Genomic DNA, 20,617 nt, shown 5'->3' on the forward strand with positions numbered 1-20,617 from the left:
AATGGACAACTGTAGGGCAGATGTCCTAGCAGAAGCATTTTTTGTGTAAGATTGTTATGGTCTCTCTGCAAGCTTGTGGGTCCAGCCGACTCTTTTATGGCAGCAATGCACAAAAGTCCTTCCTTCATATCCTCCCTGCTTTACCTTTTTTTTGTTGTAAGAGTGACACAAGGGACTCCGTTTTGATTCTGACAGCTTTCACAATTGATATTAGAAAGTTTCTCTTTATAAAATATTTGAGCGAAAAATTTAAATTAGAAAAGAACAAAAAAAAGCAAATAATAATAATAATAATAGACCCCAAATTTCTGAGAGCCCAAGAAAACTGATATGCTCACTAGACCACCCCTCAAAATAACCTATATAAATCCAATCCCTTTCTTTGTTCAGTGGCTCATATTCCAGAAGGGAAGTGGGTCCACCGGTGCCATTTCATCCTTGCCTCCCCCGTTCCTGTGTGAAACTTTATTCCTGAATAAAGGAGCTGAGCTGATTCATGAAAAAAAAAAATTCTTTCCTCTCCTCTTCCCTCCCCTCTGCCTCTCCCATTTTCTCTCCCACTCCCTTGCACACCTACTTTGTTTCAAATCGCAGAGCAGCATTAAAAGTGAAAGGAAACTCTTGGTATTTTGGAAACTAACCTCATATTTATTGCTTACATGAAACTAATAAAATTAACTTATAATTACTTGTGTATATACTCATTTATTCAACAAATATTTATTGAATAAAAAGCCTGCCCTTAAAGAACTTACCAACCCATATTATATACATCCCAGAAGTATATAAGCATTATTATTTTTGCTGTCAGTGCCAGATGCCAGTTGGAATTATTTTCATACATAAATTTTTCTACTGTGTATTTGTATGTGATAATAGAAATAAGAATAATTTTGTTGATATGAACCTTAAAAGAAATAATGCTTCTGCTATATAGTTCAGTGTTATTGGAACATAATTTAGGAGCAATTTTAATAACACAATTCATGTTTTCTATACTTAATGTCTAAAAAAGTATAAATAAGACAGAAGAAATATAAATCTATAAAGGTCTACAGATACAATTTGGTGTAGAAGTCTAAGTTCTATAAAGTCATAAGATTTTAACAGTCTGTTTTTTGAAGTTATTTAAAAAAATTTAGGATAGTGCTTATATCTTTACAGATAAAAAGAGCCTTTAATGTGGCAATATAATGTATTCATTGGTTCATGGACCCCGAACCTCCAAGGAGTGTCACAAATTTACATCTCTCTCAGCCCAGGATTTTGAATTTAAATTTAAATGTACAATATATGATATAACTTAGCCCAATATAATTTTTGAAGAACTATAAACATCTGTAATTCCCAATAATGAGTAACACTGTTGGGTCAGTGCTTAAGTGGATTTGTAAAGCCAATGTGATAACACAAATGCTGCTTTATTACTTTATCTCCAGTGTCTTTCACAACTGAGCGAATTGTCACACTCTATTATGTGGCACACAGATCCATTGGCTTAGAGCTATCATGGTACATATCTAAAACGGTCCTTGAAAATGAAAATTTGGGCTAAATATAAAGGAGGCAACCTGCCAGTAAGAACTATTCAAACCAAAGAGTCTTCCTGGGGGAAATGGTAAGAACTCCATTTTAAAATCGTATAAATCAAAATGGTAAGAGGTTCCAACTTATAAAATTTACAGTAAATACATGAAGATTTAAAGTCAGATTTTTAAATAAATTTTTATTTATAGTAAGGAATCAAAGTCCGTACCAGAAAAACAGGGTAAAGCACAAAATAAAAGCTTTGCTTCCTATTTGATTTTTTGCTTTTGTTCACCAAAGTTTTTAAAAGATTGCTAAACTAAAAAGAAGTGTCGAGAAAGGGGCAAGAAACAAAATAGGTAGGGTGTGATTTTTATATCACCATTTAGTTTGGTAGTGAGTTTGGGGTCTGGCTTTAATGAGAAAGGAGGTGGCAGGGTTGTCAATAGCAGTGCTCTGCCTTTGGGAACATGGATTTAAAAATCTAAGTGAGATACCACATGTGCCCAATAATAGCAGCTACTACATATCACCTGAATGATTCTCATAAAATGAAGGAAAGAACCTAGGTGCTTTGATGGTGTAAAGGAAAATAATCCTTCCTGGATATGCAGTGAAGACAGGTTTGGAAAAAATTCTATCTATAAAAAGTTATTTTCTATAATTGATGGAGTTAGTTTTCTGGAATAAGAGCTGAACTGAACAGAACTAAACTGTTATTGAATCCACAGTAGTCAGTTAAGCAGGAGAAGTAACCTCTAGATGCCCTTTCTCTTTCAGGATTTCTTCTGGGATCCAGAGAAGAGGTTTAGGAAGGGGGAAACATCTCCTACCTTCAGTTATAGCACCCAAACCTGCGACCCAAGAAAAGTGTATGATAAGATTAGGCAAAGCAAAACAAAACAAAAGAATCTTTAAAAAAAAAAAAAAACCTTACCAAAGCTATTGTGTAATATTGTTATGTTATTATTTACTTCTCCAATTCTGGAGTACTCTCGTTTATAATTGTTCTTGGAAAAGATGGAACTACTGCAATACCCTAGGTATACATTTGAGCTGATTGGAAGGGTGGGGCCAAAGAGTACTAAATCCTATTCAAATAAATGAGAAGGACTGGAAAAGAAAAGTGGGAACAGTCATTCTCCAAAATAGACCCCAGTGAAATGCAATTACAATTCATCAGTTACCCTGCATTTCCTCTCCAAAGAATTCTACAGAGCATTGTGGTTTAAATGAAATGCACCAAAGCTGGTATCTACTTACATTAAACCTTAATTTGACTCCTTGGTTTCTTCTTTGCTAGAAGCTTTCTGGCTGTGAATATTTCTCTTCCCAAATGGATTTTCCCTGAAGGCATCAGGGAAATGGAAAATCTTTCTCTGGAGGTTCCTCTTCTAACTTTTGCCCCTTATTTTTGTGAAATTCTCACTTCCTTTAAGTCATTTCACATGTGAGATTTAATTACATTCTGGTTTGTTTTTCTCTGATCTTTCCTTGACATTGCTGATTTGATCAAAAACCCCACGTAGAGGTTATTAAGACCTAAGGTCTAAGAACATCCAGATCAAATTTTGGAAAAACTTGTGTTCTTAATAAAGTTCTCTACTTTCTCAGCACGCTTATCTTACATTGAATTAATAAAGTTTTGGTAGTTGTTTAAATAGATTAAATGTCACCCTTTAAATAGAAAGAGAAGGCTCTACCTAACTGACCTATTTTTCATCTGTGATTTAGAAAAAGGCAAGATTAGCATGGATATTGCATTTTCAAGGACCTCACCACTATTAAATAGACTGTTAAGTGCATTTTATGGCTGAAGAGTCTGTTCCCAGTTCAGTCTACAAGACGTGTTAAGTTCATCTCTACCTGCTACATTGAACATTCACTGACTAAAATACTTTCTGTGGATGTAATACCTATGCTCTGTATCTTTTAAGTACATAACTCTAAATATTTTAGGATGAATAAAATGTAACTCAATAAAAGTTCCAAGAATATGTGTTGTCCCTCAAGAAAAATAAAGTGTTCATATTTATCTGCTGATATACATCCTTTGCTCCATTAGCAACTGCACATCATAAGGTGACCGGATGTTGAAAAATAATACAGGTACCCATCAACAGGGATCACGAGACTTATTTACACCCAGAGAGAAACAACAGCTGGTTAAAACTCCACTATGTCAACTCAACTTGTTCTCAGGGTGCCAAGGCTATAAGCATAGTAGTTTATGGGTTAATGTTCTGAACTGAACAGAACCAATATTTTACAGTTCATTCTCACTAAAATTTGAGCTAACTTTAGCTTTGTTTGTTTGAGAACATCTGCTTAGCCATTTTATCTTTTATTTAGGTGGTTTTGAACACAAAATGTCAGTGAATGAATACAAGATGAAAATTAGAGATACTTACATATATTAAGCAATTGTTTTCCGGTATCTCTCTCCTTTCCATCAGGGTACATAATCATTGTTTTGGAGTTAGCAAACCCAGAGAGAAGTGAGTCTTGTTAAAGGAGAGTTCTGTTAGAAGGATCACTGGCCTGCTTTTGCTCACTTGATATGTCTGAACTTTGATTTTAATTATCTGGTAGTCTCCATCTAATCCAGATACCCATACATAGTAGGAATTATAGGGATTCTTCAACTCAGAAATTTACGAACCAAAAGATCTTGAGGATAGAAAGAAGATTACCAGTTCTGGGCTGGGGATATAGCAGAGTTGGTAGAGTGCTTGCCTCACAAGTATAAGTACCAAAAAAAAAAAAAAAAAAAAAAAAAAAAAAGACTATCAGTTCTGAGGGCATCCTGAGGATTTAGGTTCTTTAAGTTTCCTCACTCTAATTTTCTCTGAGGAAATTCTAATGACCTACCTAAATACAGAAAATGTCTTTTTCGGTTCTTCCTCCTTTCTGCCATAAATACCAGAATAGAGAGTCAGGCATGGTGGTGAACAAATGTAGTTATCAGCTACTTGGGAAGCTGAGGCAGGAGAATTACTTGAGCCCAGCAGTTTGAGAACAGCCTGGGTAATGTAACCAGACCTTGTCTCAAAAAGATAATAAAAACCAAAAAACATTGCCCAGTTGGCATTACTATAATCTATCTTCTATACTCTCATTTTATTTTACTAATACCTTCCTTATAGCATTTCATTTATTCCTCTTCTTTTTGTAGTTAGATATACACGTTTACCTGCAATTAGAAATTAAGGTTTGTTTTATTTTCTTGGGTGCTGGGAATTGAAGTTTGCTTCCCACATGCTAATAAACACATGTTCCATCACTGACCTATGTCCAAAGTCCAATTAGATTTCAAGTTTTTTAAAGGGGAAGCTGTATTTCTTATTCTTTTTTGTATTCTTTGTAGTTTTCAACACAGTGTTTTGAACCAGTGGGTTCACAATAAATAGATGTTGAATTCATTTAAAAATTCATTAATCCACCAATTTAATTTAAGACTATATTAATTAAATACTAGGCAGAGCCATTAGAGACTTTCTAAATCCTCAGTAGAATCAACAGGATAACTTAGATATACTTGGCAATACATTTTGGTTTTTAAAAGTTTGATCTAGGTATTTATGACTTGGTATATTGTTTATTCACAAATACAACAAGATTAGGTTTCTTTAAAAAAAAGTAGCAGCAGCGCTAAGAAGAGAGATGGTAGATAGTTCATTCCTGTTTTGCTTTTCTCATAATTGTATGGGCTATGTATTTAGTCTTTTCCTTTTGCTTGATTGAGCTATACCTCTAAAGTTCTAGAAGAGCAGTAGGGCTAAAAGTTATTTTCTTAATCAAAGATCACTCATAAGTCTTATTTGAAAAATGAAACCCTGCTGTGAAATTAAAAGCACAAGACTGGAAGTCAGAAGTTTCCAATCCTGATGCTGCTACTTATTGACTGTGCTACCTTATCCAAAACACTTTAAAGTTAAGGCCTGTTTCCTGACTTATAAAAACAGTTTTATATTAGATAATTTCCAAGGTCCTCTCAAATTCTCAAAATCCTATGAATGTACTACAATGAGCATTGTTATTTTTTAATTAAGTGGGACCTTTTATTGAGAAAAGAGTAATATGTGTGTAAGTAGTACATTAAAATGGCCAGAGGAGCTGGGGTTGTGGCTCAGTGGTAGAGCACTTGCCTCGTGTGTGTGGGGCACTGGTTTTGATCCTCAGTACTACATAAGTAAGTAAAATAAAGGTCTCGTGTCCATCTATAGCTATAAAAAAAACAACAAAATGTGGCCACAAATTAGGCATGGTGGCCCATGCCAGTAATCCCAGATCCTCAGGAGGCAGAGGCAGGATGATCACATGGTTTAGGTCAGTGTGGGCAACTTAGTAAGACCTTGTCTCAAAATAAAATAAAAAGGACTGGGGATGTAGCTTGGTGGTAGAGCACTTGTCAAGCATGTGTGAGGCCCTGGGTTTAAAAAAAAAAAAGTCACGAATTCTTTGCAGCTCCTTCCACTAAGAAGTGGAGTACATTTCCTCACTCTTTGAACATGGGCTGGTCTTGTGACTTGCTTTAGCTGATAGTAAAGCAGCATCTTATACATTTTTTTTTTTCAGAATGAACAAAAGTATGTCTTCCTTTCTCCCTTGGGGTAGTCCCCATATCCACCAGAGAGCAGCCCCATCATGGATACGTGTTTCACACACTGCTCTGCATCTGGCTACAGTCACTTAATAGTAATATGAAACTTACTCCAAAACTTTCATATAAAAAGCTTCAGTGTATCCATTCCAGAGTTTTAGTATAGCATAATTCATTTAACAAGGATCCTTTCTATGGACGTTTAGGTTGTTTCTCTTTCTTGTTATTTACAAACATCAATGCCCTGGTCATTTCTGCACTTACACATCTATGCCTACATGTAAGTCTGTATATAGGAGAGGGGATGGGGATCACAGAGCTGTGTGGAAACTACAAACTTCTACTCAGCAACCAGAACCAGCAGGGCAGTCCTCAGTATCAAAGAGGGTAATCCCTACCCAAGAAAGCTGACATTTTTGTTCAGCTTTTGTTTCCCTACCCAACTTACTCTTCACTGTCCTAAGTGCTGTGTGCTCCTCCTGTGCATTAGAGGAAGCTTCTGATCTTTTGCTAAAAGATACAATTGCCAGATCCTTTGCCCAGATTTCTATCCTGTGCCAAGGGACCAACTTTCTGACTATGATCTCCAGTCTCATAACCTCCTCTCACTGAGGGGAGCTTGCATTCTGACCAGAGCCACTGAACAGGTCAATGCTGATAAAGCCAATGCCTGGCTCCCTGTGCAATATATCACTAAGAGCATCCTTGATTTTATTTTGTCTTCCCTGTCACTCAGTTCTCACACCCTTTTTTGCTCTCTAGAGCCCTTCTTCTAGCTTTAATATTCCAGCTTTCATTCCTTATCATTTGTGGCCAGCCCTGACCCTCTCTGCAAATGCTTGAGGGGAGGAATCAATTCATGCAGATCACAGGCCCCCAGGTCTGGCTCAAGGTGCACACCAGCGCTCCCCAAGCAAAGTTCCTTAAATGCTGTCCTTAGAGAAGCACATCCATCCTCACTTCCCCCAAGTACCTACATTTCCAATGATGAGAAACCCAGTTTCTAAGGTACCCAATCACTCTGCTTCAGGCTGCTGAGGGCAAACGACTCTTAGCACACAGGGCCAAGACTTTCCCATGGCCCTTTCTCCCAGATAAAAGGCATCTTCAGTCACTTCCTCGCAGGTTCTACACCTTGACTCAACCTTCTTCTGTTTTCCTTAAGGGACTGAACCCACTTGTAAAACAAATCAGACTGGAAAAGAAGATACCATCCCTTGCAGCTAGAGGTGTCATTACATCCAAGTTCTGGTCAATGATTTCTAGGGGAAACCATTCTCTAAGTTACCCAGGAAGCATTTTGCTTTCCTGACAAAAGGGATTTGATGCAGTGTGTTCAGCCTTTTTAACTCCTACCCCTTTTCCCTGCATTAAATACGAAAGTAATATTTGGAGGTCTGATGGCTATCTTACAACCATGTGAGATGTGTTAGTTTTCTATTGCCAAGCTACCACAAACCAACTAGCTTAAAGCATACATTTATTATTATACTATAATTCTGGAAGTCAGAATTTTTCCAACCTCTAAAAGCAGCCTGCACTTCTTAGCTTGTGGCCTCTCTATTTTCAAAGCAAGTAGCATAGCATCTTCAAATCTCCTCCTCTTCCTCTGACATCAGCTTCCAACATATCTCCTTCTCTGACTCTTGCCTCCCTCTTATAAGGACACTTTCGGTTATACTGGACCTATCTGGATAATCCAAAATAATCCCCCATCTCAATATCCTTAACTAAATCATATCTGCAAAGTTCTTTTGCCATGTAAACTAATATATTCATATTCATAGGTTCTGGGTATTAAGATGCAGATATCTTTGGGGAAAATTATTCTGTCCTTCATAAGTAACATCCATAATGAAAAGAGTTGGAGATGGTGAGTCAGAAGGATGGGAAGAGCTTAGAGTCTTAACAACATTACTGAATCATAATCTCAGCTCTGAATGACCTACCTTTAAATAATTAAATGTCTTCATTGCTTAAGTATCTATTTTTTTTTTTATTTTTGGGTACCAGGAATTGAACCCAGGGGTGCTTAACAACTGAGCCACATCCCCAGCCCTTTTTTATTTTATTTAGAGATAGGATTTTACTAAATTGCTGAGACTGGCTTTGAACTTGTGATCCTCCTGCCTCAGCTTCCCAAGCCACTGATTACAGGCATGTGCCACTGTGCCTGGCTGCTTAAGTCACTGTTAATCAGATTGTCATTTACTTGCACCTGAATACATTCTGAGGAAATACTATGTATGTTTTGGTCATATTGAATTCCCTGAAAATACTCTACTGCTTTGCCTGAGCACTGTTTTTCCTTTTTACACTCTCACGTACACCAACCCCATGCACCTCCGTTCACTTGACTCATATTTCTCATTTCCATATCTTTTCAGATGTTTCTCTCTGCCTACCCAGGTTTACCTCTGCTCACTAAATTCTGGTTGTATGTCATTTCTTGGTGTCTCCCTGCCAGCCTAATCCTCCCTGAGTATATTGTCTTTTACGTATCTATAAGTTCCTTAAAGGCATAGATATCTTACTTTTAGCAGGATTCAGATGTTAAAGGCTATCATCAGGAGTCAGTTTCCTTCCATTCCCTCAGATCTGCTTCTGTTTCTCTTGGATTTGTCCTGGGCAGATTTGTTCCACATTGAATAAGATGGCTGCAGCAGCTTGGGGCTTACCTTTTACCAACTTGGCATCCTTGATGGAAAGAGAGTGTCCCTCTTACATTATTAGGTCCAGAAAAAGACCTGGCCTGACTCTCATTGACCTAAATTAGGCCAGACATGCTGGATGGGCAAAACTCAATGATGACCACAAGGGAAGGAGATACAGACAGCCTTCTTTTCTTGAGCACTTACTGTGTTCCAGACACCAAGCTAAGACATTTTTATTAATTCTAAAACAGTTACTGGGGCTAGGAATGTAGCTCAGGAGTAGAGAACTCATGTAGCAGCCCCAAGCCTTTGGGTTTGATCCCTTGCACCAAAACAAGCAAACAAAAACAGTAACTAACTAGAGGAAGGGTTTGAGAAAGGCTGATCAATGTATAGTAAGTTATGGTTAGATAGGAATAAGTTTTGTTATGCTATTGCACAATGGGGTGACTACAGATGATGATAAGGTACTATATATTTTAATAAACTCAATGAAAGGATTTTGAGTGTTTTCACCATGAAGAAATCCCTAGGAGTTGGCAGGGGTGGCACACATCTGTAATCCCAGTTACTAGGGAAGCTGAGGTAAGGATCACAAGATTATGGCCAGCCTTAGCCTTAGACTCTCTCTCAAAATAAAATCAAAAGGGGTGGGGGTGTAGCCTGGGTTCAATCCCCAGTATCAGAAGTGGGGAATAAATGAGGAAGTAGATGTGTTTAACCTACTGTAAACATTATACAATGCATACATGTATGGAAACATTACAGAGTATTCCTATTTTCATATATGATTTTTATGTATTGGCTTTTTAAAAAAATTATGAGAGACTGAGAGAGAAGGATCTCAAGATCAAGGCCAGCCTAGGCAACTCAGTGAGACCCTATCTCAAAACAAAGCAAAAAAAAAAAAAAGCCAACAAAACAACAACAACAAAAAACCAGACTGGAGTGTATCTCAGTGGTAGAGCACTTGCCTAGCATGTGTGAGGCCCTGCATTCCATCCCCAGCACTGCAAAAAATTAATTTATGAATTAATTAAGAAAAGAAAAAAACAGTTCCTGAATATATACTGTATGCTAAGCATGAGAACAAGAAAGATAATCTTTGTTCTCAGTGGACTCACAACTGGGAGGGAGTTTCTAACAAATATCTCATTTAATCCTTTCAATAACTATACAAAGGCTGGGGTTTGTGGTTCAGTGGTAGAGTACTTGCCTATCATTCACAAAGCCCTGGGTTCGATTCTTAGTACTGCAAAATTTAAAAGTAAAATAAATAAAATAAAACAGTATGTAGCATAGAAGGCTTAAGTAACTTGTTCAAAGGTATATGGTAGTGAGGGCAGAGCTGGAATTTGACATTTCTCTAAGAGATCTGGCCCTTGCCCTAACCTAATATATATCCCACAGGTGTGGGTGAGAGATGAGGAAAGAGGGGATGATGCATTGTCGATAGTGGCTTATAGGGCAACAGCTTCACAGGAGTGCTGAAGACCCAGGGGAGGCACCCCAAATCAAGTTCAAATGAATTTCAAGCACAGGTACAGAAATATGTATTCGAAGGAAGGAAGACAGTCCCCTGCATTCTTCGGAAGTAAAGGGGATTTTGGAGACCAATTATATATTTCATTGTTAGCATACATGGGACTTTGGCCTCCTTATTTGTTCCCTTCTTCACCCCTGTAGTCATTAAGTTATAGAACCCAGGAACTAGGAGAAGATTAGGTTGCATCTAGCCCAGAACCTCTTCCTAATCCAGATGGCAAGCAGACCACCGACTGAGATTGACACAAACCCCCGTTCCACCTCTCAACACCTCTGAAAAGACCAAGGGACTTATTCTCATTCCAGCTGCCCCTCATTCTAGAAAGTTTCTTGGTCTTTATTCTGTACTGTTGCTTCTCCCTCATCTCAGCCTCATCATCGATTCAAACATGTAACAACTCTATTATACAAAGACAACTTTATTAATCTCCTACACCTCATTTTGTGCGGAGGAGAAGATCAAGTTGGCTCAAAGACCTGTCTGAGATGACTCAGTGGATGAGGGGCAGGACTGGGCCAAGAAGTCAGGTTTTCTTTGCCTTCATCAATCTGCCCACTCATCAGGTACCCTGTGTAGGGCAGGTTGGGGTTAAGTGGTGGTGCCCATTCTCTCGCAAATAAATTGCAACTTTAGGAGTTTTCAAGTCTTCACGACTTATTAATTAGCAGTCTCTTTAAGGCTGCTAAGTCTGCCATAACAGAACACTATAGACTGGATTGCTTAAGCAACAGAAATTGATTTTCTCTCAGTGCTGCAGGCTGGAGTCCCAGATTAGTGTCCATCAGGATCAGTTCCTGGTGAGAGCCCTCTTCCTGACTTGTAGAGGGCAACATTCTTACTGTGTCTCACCAGGCCTTTCCTTGTGGCATGTGGGTGTCGGGTGGAGGGATCTAGAGAGATCTTCCTCTTATAAGACCTCTGGTTCTATCATTGCCCCATTTCTTGCCCCCATTCAGTTTTATTTCCTACAGATCATATCTCCAGATACAGTCACATTGGGAGTTAGGGCTTCAACATAGGAATGGGGGAGGGGTACAATTAAGTGCATAATAGACCTATTAAATGCTAGAGGGAAAATGTGTCATCTCAGAAAATATTCTCACTTGCATTCCCAACTCTTTGTGAACTCTTCATTACGAAAATAATGAACTATGGAGATACCATTAAGTATCATTAGTAAGGCAGAAGAACTTGTGAATCACCTAACAATTCTGTCTTTCTCTCTCTCTCTCTCTTTTGTGTGTGTACTTTTTCACCAATATGCCACATTTCATAGGTACACAGTGCTTTTCTTGGCATCAATTATGAGTTGGTTTTGAAATTCACTATTATTACATCAGCTGGCGTGATTACTAATCTCTCCATTCCTTTGGGGCAATGCTGCCAACAGGGGGACAGGTTCTATTAGATTTCAGTTTGTGTTGCTGTATTTCTTCATACAGTCATACGGAAAGTGTCCCCACTAGCTACTACAGCTTGACCATATTTGTCATGGAAATCAGGTGGACAGTTCTGGTGGCTTTGCCTTGCCACTGTTTGCTGAATGCTTTAAACTTGGAGATGATTTAATGTGTTTTGGGTCAAGGGAAGAGAAAACTGAAGCAACTGCAGCTGCTGGTGTGATACAAATTCACTCCAGGTACCTTTGCAAAGAGCCCTGGAAAAAACCATCACCTAACAATTCTCAAGGGCCTACTCTGCACTGAGCATGGTCATAAGCACATATGTATTAACTGATTTCATTCTCACAACCACCTCGTTAGGCAGATCCTATTTTAATTCTCATTTGCAGATGTAGAAATGGAACTATCCCATATCACACAATCCATTATTTTTTATTTAGTTTACCCATCTTAAATGCTTAGAATGATAATTTTAAATTAAAAAGCAGAAACTAAAGCAATTGAAAATGACAATAAACTCAAATCAGCAACTACAGTGATTCCTCCTAAATATTTTTGGACTGGGGATGTAGTTCAGTGGTAGAAAACTTGTCCAGTATGACAAAAGCACTGGGTTCAATCCCTAGTACCTCAAAGAAAACAAGCAAAAAATTTCTTCTAAAGGTTTGAGAATTCCAGCTATTCATATCATGTTAAAGTTGCATACCTTGGGGTTTATAAAATAAAGGAAGTCAGAACTTACTCTGGTTTTGTTCGCCCTGTTCTTTCACCACCCTTTTTCGTAACTGAGCTTGAACCAGTTGCCCACCAGCCTAGCATTGCTTTCGCCATGGCTCTCAGAGATGCTGACGTGCAGAAGCAGATAAAGCACATGATGGCTTTCATTGAACAAGAAGCCAATGAGAAAGCAGAAGAAATAGATGCAAAGGAAGAAGGAGAGTTCAACATTGAGAAAGGCCGTCTTGTGCAAACCCAAAGGCTGAAGATTATGGAATGCTATGAGAAGAAAGAAAAACAGATTGAACAGCAGAAGAAAATTCAGATGTTCAATTTGATGAATCAAGCAAGGCTCAAAGTCCTCAGAGCAAGAGATGACCTTATCACTGACTTACTGAATGAAGAAAACAGAGACTCAGCAAGGTGGTAAAAGATACAACCAGGTACCAAGTGCTGCTGGATGAACTGGTCCTCCAGGGTTTGTACCAGTTGTTGGAGCCCCGAATGATTGTTTGTTGCAGAAAACAAGATTTTCCTCTAGTAAAGGCTGCAGTGCAGAAAGTTATTCCCATGTGCAAAGTTGCCACCAAGAAGAATGTAGATGTCCAAATTGATCAGGAGGCTTACCTGCCTGAGGAAATAGCTGGTGGAGTTGAGATCTGTAATAGAGATCATAAAATAAAGGTTTCCAACACCCTGGAAAGCCAGCTGAATCTCATGGCCCAGCAGATGAAGCCTGAAGGGCAAGAAACCTTGTTTGGTGCAAATGCCAATAGGAAGTTTTGGGAGGTGAAATTAATCCACTGCTCTACTTCTAAGAAGCAAGATTGTCTATGAAGCTTGCTATGTGGCTTCTTCTTTGTTGTTCTGATATTATATTTATCAATGGATATCCTTCTGTAGCTAACGCCCTTGGCCTAATGTTAACAATGGGTGGTTTCCTCAGTGTGATCAGGACCCACTTGTAGTTTGTCTGAGATGCCACAGCTTTTATTTGGTTCTGCAGCATGAAGAGGAGGGGTCAGACGGTACTTCAAGGACTACACCAAGTCTCCTGTTCTTTTCACTGTTGTAATTACCTAGTCTCTACAGTGATATGCATGGTGTTTTTTGCTCTTTAGGTGTGGGGTAGGCATTCCTTCCAGCAGTAGTACCTTGTTACCTATTTGGGCCTAGAATTTTTCTTCATCTGTAAATGTGATTTAAGCCGAGAACAATATTTATTAAAACAAAAGATTTATGTGGAAAATTAAAAGCTGCCATACCTTGCAATTGTTAGTAGAATGCTGAATTGGAGTCTTCAAAATAACACTACTTATTTTTTAAATATCAAGTATAATTGGGAGGCCACTCCTGCTGCCCACCCACACACCAATCAGGCAGACCAACTATTCAGAAGCAAAAAAAAAAAAAAAAGAAAAAATTAGTATTTTTTCTTGTGGCCTCCCTTTTCTGAGATTGTAGATGATAAATTCTAGTTTTAACTGCAGAAAGGAATAGAATTAAAAAAAATTATCACAGGGTAAGAGCCCACCCCACCCAGCCCAGATAACTATAGGGAAGCACAGTTTTCCTCAGCTGTTGAATCTCACATTGATGCACAAATACCCTCACCCCAACTTGGAGAATCAGCCTAATTTGAAATGAGACCTTGACACCCTGGACAGTTTCTCCCAAGTCAGCCCTCTCTCCCACATGACTGGGCATCTTTAACTTGGTCAGGTGAGACTCTTTTCATTTTTTAAATTTTGTAGTTGTAGATGGACAGTATGCCTTTATTTTATGTTTATTTTTATGTGGCGCTAAGGATCGAACCCAATGCCTCACACATGCTAGGCAAGCGCTCTGCCACTGAGTTACAGTCCCAGCCCAGGCAAGACTCTTAAATCTGGTGTTCCAAATCATTTGATAATGACATATTGTCCCAGAGTACTTAGACTTTTGACAGGCAGAGTTCAGTTAATTAAAAAAAAAAAAAAAACACAAAAACCTTCCTTCCTACCCAAACTATTCTTGTTGCTCTGCATTTCAAAATACCTGTTTTAAAACTCAAAAACTAAGCAGATACTTTTTTCTCTATGAATTTCTTTTGCAACAAACAATAATACATAATATTCATTATATTATATATTAAAAACACTACCTCATGAGGTTTAGGTAACAATTCAATTAAATTTCACTACCCAGTGAAACCTAGTTCCCCAAGAGTGTTTGCAGGTCAATCACTGTTGCAAACACTTTATAAACACTACCTTATTTAGTCACACAGCAACTTCATGAAATAGGTACTGTTGTTATCCTCTTGTGACAAATGAGGATATTCACAGTAAGGTTACACAGATCACATGGCTAGGAGATGGCAGGGCTGGATTTCAAGCCAGGCAGTTAGACTCCAGGTCCTGTCCACTCTTGCCATTCTGCTTCTGCCTCTCAGAGAAAGAGAGGTCACAAGAAAAGAATCAAAGGTTAGCTGCAGGTGTAGTTCCATGATAGAGTCTGTGCTTAGCATGTGCAAGACTCTGGGCTTGATCCCCATACCACAAAAAAGAAAAAGAAAGAAAGGGAGCAAACAAGCAGAAGGGGAAGGAGAAAAGACTTGAAGTTAGTGTTTCAAAATAGTACCATGACACTCTACTTTGTAACACATCAGAAAAGATGGATTGGATAGATGGATCAACAGATGGATGGATGGCTAGATCAATTATGTGATAAAACAAGTATATTCAAATGTTAACAGCAGAATGGTAAATGTACAGGTATTTGTTACAAAATTCATTTTTTCTGTGTCTAAAATTTTCCACAATATTTGTCCCCAAATATTACTGCAGCCTATATGCAACTTGAGATCCACTCAGGTGATCCTGCCTTTCTTCTTTTAAAATCCCACCCCCTCCTGCATCTTCCTCCATATGATAGCCCACATTTAACTACCAAATTGTACAGGTGAGACAAAAAGCCACGGGACTCCAAAACTAGAGTGATCACAGTGGACTAGCCTGATGTGTCCCTAACAAATGTCACTGAGTCTTATTTCTATAGATTGTGGCAAGTAGAGAAAAGAGAAGGAGAAAGACTAAATGATATTCAGCACAGAGAAGGCCTTTGTGCTAATAAGCTGCACTGACATTTTTAAAGGTGACTTAGTCTGTTTGAGCTGCTATAACCAGAGACCATAGGCCTCATAGATTATCAACCACAGAAATTCATTCCTCATGGTTCTAGAGACTGGGAAGTCTAACACCAAAGCACCTGCAGACACCATGTCTGATGATGACCCAATTCCTTGCACACAACTGCCTTTTGACTGTGATCTCACAAGGCGACAGAAGCAAGAAATTTCTCTGTGGTCTCCTCTTTTTTTTTTTTTTTTTAATAACTCTTTATTTCTTTGACTCATATTATGAGACCTTTATTTTATTACATTGTACATACTTAAGGTGCATGACATGTTGTTTTGATATACTTACACATTGTGAAAAGATTACTGTCAAGCAGATTAAGGGCGTTAATCCCATTCATCTGCTCCTGTGACCTTAGCACCTCCCAAAGACTCTACCTTCAAATACCATCACCCTGGGGTTAGAATTTCAACATATAAACTTTTTAGGGAACATAAACATTCAGTCCATTGCAGGAGGGAAGTTAGAAGGTGAATGCAAATTCTTTTTTTTTTTTTTTTTTTTTTTTGCAAATATTTAGATTATACTTCAGGCCCTTACTATTGTAATAATAAGAATAGCTAACATTTGAGCTGAGCTGCAGTGGCACATGCCTGTAATCACCAGTTGCTTGGGATGCTGAGGCAGGAGGACCACAACTTGGAAGCCAGTTTGTGCAACTTAGTGTCTCAAAAAATAAAAAAGGCTCAGGATATAACTCAGTGCTAGAGCAACACTGGGTTCACTCTTTAGTACCAACAATGGGTGAGGAGATAGCTAACATCTGTTGGGTGTTTGGCACATGCCCAGGACTGTTTCAAACACTGAACATGTATTAATTCACTTAATCCTCTTACCAACTCCAGAAGGGTAAATATTATTATTGTTCTTGTTTTACAGCCAAGGCGACTACAGTACAGAAAGGCTAAGCAACCCACACAGGTAACACAGCTAATAAGTGACTGAACTGGAATCTGAAATCAGGCAGTTTCATTTCTATGCCAGTGCTCTTCTTTTATTTGTTCTTTTAAAATATACATGATGGTGAATGTATTTTGACATATTTTACATATAAGGAGTATAACTTATTCTAATTAGGATCCCATTCTTCTGATTGAACATGGTGTCATGAATTCATATATGAATATAGGACAGTTATGTCCAATTCATTCTACTTCTTTCCTTTTCCCATCCTCTCTACCTTCCCTTCATTCTCCATTATCTAATCCAATGAACTTTTATTCTTCCCTTCCACACCTCCTTATTATGTGTTAGCATCTGCATATCAGAGAGAACATTTGGCCTTTGGTTTTTTAGCCTTGGCTTATTTCATTTAGCATGATAGTCTCCAGTTCCATCCATTTACCAGCAAAGACCATACTTTCATTCTTCTTTAAGGCTGAGTAGTATTCCATTGTGTATATATACCACATTTTCTTTATTCATTCATTGGTTAAAGGGCACCTAAGTTGGTTCCATAGCTTAGCTACTGTGAATTGAGCTGCTATAAACATTGATGTGCATGCCAGTGCTCTTGAGCACACCCTTCTACTGCCTTTTGTTAGACTTCTCCATAGTTCATTTATAACTCTCTCTCCCATCCAAATTTTGAAACAACTGACAAGCAGACACAGAGTCACCAGCTTTATTTCTGGTGAAAGTTAAATTGAAAAATATACAATCAAGTAATAGTTATCTTATCTACCATAGGCAGTTGTCCTCACTCACAGCAGAAGCAAGTTCTGGTGAGGTATGTGCATGGCAGAGACTGAAACCCAGCATCTCCACAAACATGCAGGTCCACAGTGCACAGAGAGCCTAATCCACAAATCCCAGGTCCAAACCCACCAACCAGGGAAATCACTCTGGAGTATGAACCAATCAGAAAGAAGAGGAAAAGCTCACAGGTTCCTCTAATGAAAATTCCTCCCCATAGAAACACATTCTGATCCATGAAACAAGTATTTCTTCACCTACCACTTCTTAGTTCAACTCTAAAAGAATAAAAAGAAGGAAAATAAAAAGACACACACATGAGTAATTTGTAGACCTTCCAGAAAATGTATATAATATTTGAAACTGAAGTACCTCTAGGAAGATGTTGAGGATAGCAAATCTAAGAGGAAGAACTCCTCCCAAAGCAGTATTTTACTGAGAATGATTCACTCCAAGCACTGAGCACACTTTCTGGCATGTGGTGTTTTAATGAATCTTAGCTTCTGTTGACATCACAATCACCATCATGGTCACCATCGTCCTCATCCTTAGCTACAATCACTTTCAGTGTGAAAATACAAAACAAATAAGAGTAAAGCCATCTAAGTGAATTTCTGGTCAATTCTTGTCCAGAGAACAGAAACACTTTATATTTCATAGCATCATGAATTCTGCCTGGCACTTAAACATATATTATCTCATTTGATTCCAAGAACAGCCCTGGTAGAGCAGATATTACAATGGAAATTGAATCTTGTGCAGGAATTAGATTCTAAAGTAGCATGTATAGGAACAATCTAATATAATAAAAATTAACCACAAAATCCCTTAAACTTGCCTTTGCTGTATGCAAGCATACCATTTCTCCCTTCATCTAATAGACAGCTCTTTCTTTGCTTAACTACAGATGTAATAAGCTGACTTGCATTTAGAGGCTCAGGAGGGAGGCATGGTAGCACATACCTATAACCTGGAGACTTGGGAGGCTGAAGCAGGAGGATCACAAGCTTGAGATCAGTTGAAGCAACTTAGCAAGGCCCTAAGCAACTTAGTAAGATTCCGTCTCAAAATAAAAAGTGAAACAGGCTGGGGAACGTAGCTCAGTGGTAAAGTGACCCTGGGTTCAATAAGGAGCAGGATATTTCAGCATGAAGATACCATTTTTGGAAACAAGAAGCTCATGCTGTAAAAGGCATAAGGGAACTGAGACTTATGGAAACAGCAACCCGATGCCACCCTTGCTTCATTTACCTGCATCTCATAGCCATTGAGTGGAATTCAGAACAGTTTTACCTTTAAAAGGGTTTTCATCCCACTTTTACTCTTTAAATGATGTTTGATTTCATTCAATAAACTAAACGTTATATAATGTGTCTTACCCAGATTATCATAATCCATGGTTTAGAGTTTCAAGTTACTTAACCCAAGTCACAGCCAGCAAACCCAAATCACCTGACTTCTGTCTCATCCTCTTAACTACACAAAGTCAAATTCTCCCATTAACCAGATAGTATAACTGAGGTGGTCTCAAAATTAGACAGTGGCCTAATAAGATCCAGTCTAGGCAGATAGTAACTTTTCCTGTGAAATTTTTGTGTAGATCTAGAAAAAATGTTAAAATTGTCCACCCAGACCAGAGCTCAGCAAAGAGACATAAGGCACATGTCCTTGTTCTTGTGAAAGTGCTATCATATCTTTAATGACTATTGTCAAGACCTCTCATCCACAAGACTGAAAAATATCCTGAAAGTGAAGAAATGATTTACCAAGCAGCAGCACAGAGTAAATTGTTTCACATTTGTTAAGTTGTGAGAACACAAAAATGATACCTAACTCAAACAGATGGAAGGGACAGTGGTCTCAGCAACTTCATTTTTAAATGCAATGTGACAACTATTTGGTATATGATATCAGAGAAGAAATAAAGGCAGTCTCATGAAACTATGACCACTGTAAAATCAGCAAAACTGAATAGAAGTAATAGTCCACCATTGTTGGGCACACCAAATACATTTCCATATTTTAATCCTCATTTTAGAGATAAGAAAACTGAGATTCAGAGAGGCTAATTAACTTTAATCAAGGGGACATAATAAGCAAATGAAACAACCAAGATTTGACCCTGGGACTATTAGAGCCAAAGTCCATGCTTTTTCCAGAATATCATTCTGTGTCTCAAGTCTTAAACACTCCCTAGCAAAGGAAACAATTTGGAAAATACAGTGGAGCTAATCTGGTTGAGACATGTTATATAACTGTTTAGCTTATCAAATTAAATAAGTGTTTAACTCTTATAATTCAATGTTAAACAACTTAACAATAACCCACTACCCTCAGACCAATGAATTTAAAATTCAGAAAATGCTTTCTCAAAACATCATCTCATTTAATGTAAGAATATATCAAATTGACAGAAAAGTATAAACCATTAAGTATGTATATTGGATAACTAGAATAATGCTTCCCAAACTGGATTTGCTCACATTCTCTTGCAGGGTTTCTTCAAGTTATTCATGGGGCTTCATGAGTAGTGGTAGAGAGGGATGATTCAGTCCCCTGCAATACAGCATCACTATCAGAGTAAAGGTCTTCAAACTGCAGGAGGTTTGAATGACAGACATCTTAAATCAAGACAAAAGTGAAATCAAGATTAAAAAAAAAAACCCTCTAAATTTTTTAACACTCAAAAAGTTAAAAATTTGAAACGATAGTTATGATACTATAATTCCTCTCTGCTAAATTTTCAATAATAGTCTTTATGTGGGCAAATATAGAGTCTATCAGATACTTCCAAGTTCAATGTCAGGACTAGGGCTAGGAATTAGTCTTATCTTTTAATCTAATCTATTAACTCTTGCATTCAATTCCCTGTAGCTACAAGAGCAACTTTATCATAAAGTCATAATTCCTGATGTATGTGGAAAGGTGGTGCTGTTGAAGTACTATCAATAAAGCGGATGTTTCACAGTGGTTGTGATTAATCTGTGCTGATCTTGATACTACCTTGCTCTTGTAATCAACATTTACATTTGCAAGATGGTAAAATTTGAAAGATGGTTTCGTGGTATAATATGTAACAATGTGAAAAAAGAAGCCAGCAAAGTCATATAAAGACTAAATCAATGGAACCCACAGGTTAGGATATATATTGGGGGGAAAAAGCACTAAATATATAGCCCAAAAGAACACATTATCCTGATGCCATTTGGAAGGCATGACCAAAGAGCCTTTTTCTTCCTTTCTATATTGCATAGAAAAATCCTCACAAATACCATCCTAAGAAGATGTCTTAA

The 20,617-nt window shown here is 37.9% G+C and overlaps 2 pseudogenes; one reads left to right on the plus strand and one right to left on the minus strand.

Annotated features, from left to right (window-relative positions):
- Positions 1 to 11,682: 11,682 nt before the first annotated feature.
- On the minus strand, positions 11,683 to 12,001 carry LOC124961887 (cytochrome c oxidase subunit 7B, mitochondrial-like; annotated as a pseudogene).
- Positions 12,002 to 12,538: 537 nt separating this feature from the next.
- Positions 12,539 to 13,287, plus strand: LOC124961967 (V-type proton ATPase subunit E 1-like; annotated as a pseudogene).
- Positions 13,288 to 20,617: the final 7,330 nt, after the last annotated feature.

Source organism: Sciurus carolinensis, chromosome 1, assembly GCF_902686445.1.
Source record: "Sciurus carolinensis chromosome 1, mSciCar1.2, whole genome shotgun sequence".
In the NCBI taxonomy this organism is placed as follows: Eukaryota; Metazoa; Chordata; class Mammalia; order Rodentia; family Sciuridae; genus Sciurus; species Sciurus carolinensis.